Source organism: Cervus elaphus, chromosome X, assembly GCF_910594005.1.
Source record: "Cervus elaphus chromosome X, mCerEla1.1, whole genome shotgun sequence".
NCBI classification, from domain to species: domain Eukaryota; kingdom Metazoa; phylum Chordata; class Mammalia; order Artiodactyla; family Cervidae; genus Cervus; species Cervus elaphus.
Window position 1 is genome coordinate 128408286 of NC_057848.1, and position 3532 is coordinate 128411817.

The window sequence follows — 3532 nt, forward strand, 5'->3', positions numbered from 1 at the left end:
AATGTTTACTATTTCTTATAAGGGCTATAGATGAATAACCAGGTGAAATATTTTAGTTTCTATAAATGAATAGGACGTTCATTTGTGGCCAACTGACTTTTGACAATGATGTCAAGACAACTCCATGGGGGCAATCTTAGTCTCTTCAACAAATTTCACTAGAACAATTAGATAGTCACATGCAAAATAATGAATTTGGACTCCTATCTCAGGTGATAAACATAAATGAACTCAAAACAGATCAAAGTCCTAAATGTAAGAGATTAAGCAATAGAACTCTAACAAGAAAATATCTGTCAGTTCAGTCACTCAGTCGTGTCCTGCTCTTTGCAACTTCATGGATTGCAGCAAGCCAGGCTTTGCTGTCCATCACCAACTCCTGGAGCTTGCTCAAACTCATGTCCATTGAGTCAGTGATGCCATCCAACCATCTCATCCTCTGTTGTCGCCTTCTCTTCCTGCCTTCAATCATTCCCAGCATCAGGATCTTTCCAGTCAGTTCTTTGTGTCAGGTGGCCAAAGTTTCAGCTTCACCATCAGTCCTTGCAATGAATATTCAGGACTGATTTCCTTTAGGATTGACTGGTTGGATTCCTTGCAGTCCAAGGGACTCTCAATAGTCTTCTCCAACACCACAGTTCAAAACCATCAATTCTTTGTTGCTTAGCTTTCTTTATGGTCCAACTCTCACATCCATACATTAATACTGGAAAAATCATAGCTTTGACTAGATAGAACTCTGTTGGCAAAGTAATGTCTCTGCTATTTAATATGCTGCCCGAGTTGTCATAGCTTTTCTTCCAAAGAGCAAGCATCTTTTAATTTCATGGCTGCAGTCACCATCTACAGTGATTTTGGAGCCCCCCAAAATAAAGTCTGTCACTGTTTCCACTGTTTCCCCATCTATTTGCCATGAAGTGATGGGACCAGATGCCATGATATTAGTTTTTTGAATATTGAGACTTAAACCAGGTTTTTCACTCTCCTCTTTCACTTCCATCAAGAGGCTCTTTAGTTCTTCCTCGCTTTGTGCCATAAGGGTGGTGTCATCTCCATATATGAGGCAATCTTGATTCTAGCCTGTGCTTTATCCAGCCTGGCATTTTCATGATGTTCTCTGCATCATGACAATATACAGCCTTGACTTACCCCTTTCCCAATTTGAAACAAGTCTGTTGTTCTATGTACCTTTCTAACTGTTACTTCTTGAATTGCATACAGATTTCTCAGGGGGCCAGTAAAGTGGTCTAGTATTCCAATCTCTTGAAGAATTTTCCACAGTCTGTTGTGATCCACATAGTTAAAGGCTTTGGCATAGTCAGTTTCATTGGAACAAAAACTGACCTTTTTCCCATCCTGTAGTCACTGCTGAGTTTTCCAAATTTGCTGGCATATTGAGTCCAGCACTTTAACAGCAGCATCTTTTAGGACTTGAAATAGCTCAGCTGAAATTCCCATCACCTTCACTAGCTTTGTTCATAGTGATGCTTCCTAAGGCCCACTTGACTTTGCACTCCAAAGCATGTCTGGCTCTAGGCATAACCACCATCGTGGTTATCTGGGTCATGAAGGTCTTTTTGGTATAGCTCTTCTGTGTATGCTTGCCACCTCTTCTTAATATCTTCTGCTTCTGTTATGTCCATAACGTTTTAGTCCTTTATTGTGCCCATCTTTGCATGAAATATCCCTTAGTATCTCTAATTTTCTTGAAGAGATCTCTAGTCTTTCCAATTCTAATATTTTCCTCTATTTCTTTGCATTGATCACTGAGGAAGGCTTTCTAATCTCTCCTTACTATTCTTTGGAACTTTGTATTCAGATGGGTATATATTTCCTTTTCTCCTTTGCCTTTAGTTTCTCTTCTTTTCTCAGCTATTTGTAAGGCCTCCTCAGACAACCATTTTGTCTTTTTGCATTTCTTTTTCTTGAGGTTGATCTTGATCAATGCCTCCTGTTCAATGTCACGAACCTCTGTCCATAGTTCTTCAGGCACTCTATCAGATCTAATCCCTTGAATCTGTTTGTTACTTCCACTATATAATCATAAGGGATTTCATTTAGGTCACACCTGAATTTTCTAGTCATTTTCCCTACTTTGTTCAATTTGAGTGTGAATTTGGCAATAAGGTGTTCATGATTTGAGCCACAGTCTGCTCCTGATCTTTTGTTGTTGTTGTTGACTGTATAGAGCCTCTCCATCTTCAGCTGTAAATAATATAATCAGTCTGATTTCGGTGTTGACCATCTGGTGATGCCCGTGTGTAGAGTCATCTCTTGTTGTTGGAAGAGGGTGTTTGCTATGACCAGTGCACTCTCTTGGCAAAACTCTTAGCCTTTGCCCTGCTTCATTTTGTACTTCAAAGCCAAACTTGCCTGTTACTCCAGGTATCTTTTGACTTCCTATTTTTGCATTCCAGTTCCCTATAATGAAAAGGACCTCTTTTTTTTGGCGTTAGTTCTCAAAGCTCCTGTAGATTTTCATAGAACCACTCAACTTCAGCTTCTTCAGTATTAATGGTTGGGGCATAGACTTGGAATACTGTGATAGTGAATGGTTTGCCTGGGAAACGAACAGAGATCATTCTGTCATTTTTGAAATTGCAGCCAAGTATGTCATTGGAATCTTTCAATGACTATGAGGGCTACTCCATTTCTTTTAAGGGATTCTTGACGACAGTTGTAGATATAATGATCATCTGAATTAAATTCACCCATTCCAATCCATTTTAGTTCACTGATTCCTAAAATGTCGATGTTCATTCTTGCCATCTCCTGTTTGACTGCTTTCAAATTATGTTGATTCATGGACCTAACATTCTAGGTTCCTATGCAATATTGTTCTTTACAGCATCGAACTTTACATCCATTACTAGTCACATCCACAACTGGGCTTTCTTTTCACTTGGACTCCATCTCTTCTTTCTTTCTTTGACACCTTCTCTTCTTCTTTCTTTTTTCTTCACCTTTCTTTCTTCTTTCTTCTCCTTCCTTCCTTCCTTCCTTCCTTCTTTTCTCCACTCTTCCCCATTACTATACTGTTCAACTACCAGCCTGGGGAATTCATCTTTTAGTGTCATATCTTTTTACCTTTTCATAATGTATATGGGTTCTCAAGACAAGAAAACTGAAGTGGTTTGCCTTTCCCTTCTCCAGTGGACCACATTTTGTCAGAGCACTCAACCATGACCATCCATCTTGGGTGGCCCTACATGGCATGGCTCATAGTTTCATTGAATTAGACAAGGCTGTGGTCCATATGATCAGTTTGGTTAGCTTTCTGTAATTGTGGTTTTCTTTCCATCTGCCCTCTGGTGAATGAGGATAAGAAGTTTATGGAAGCATCCTGACAGGAGAGACTGACTATGAGGTAAACTGGGTCTTGTTCTGATAGGCAGGGCCATGCTCAGTCAGTTCAGTCACTCACTCATGTCCGACTCTTTGCGACCCCATAGACTGCAACATGCCAGTCTTCCCTGTCCATTCACCAACGCCCAAGAACTTACTCAAACTCATGTCCATCGAGTCAATGATG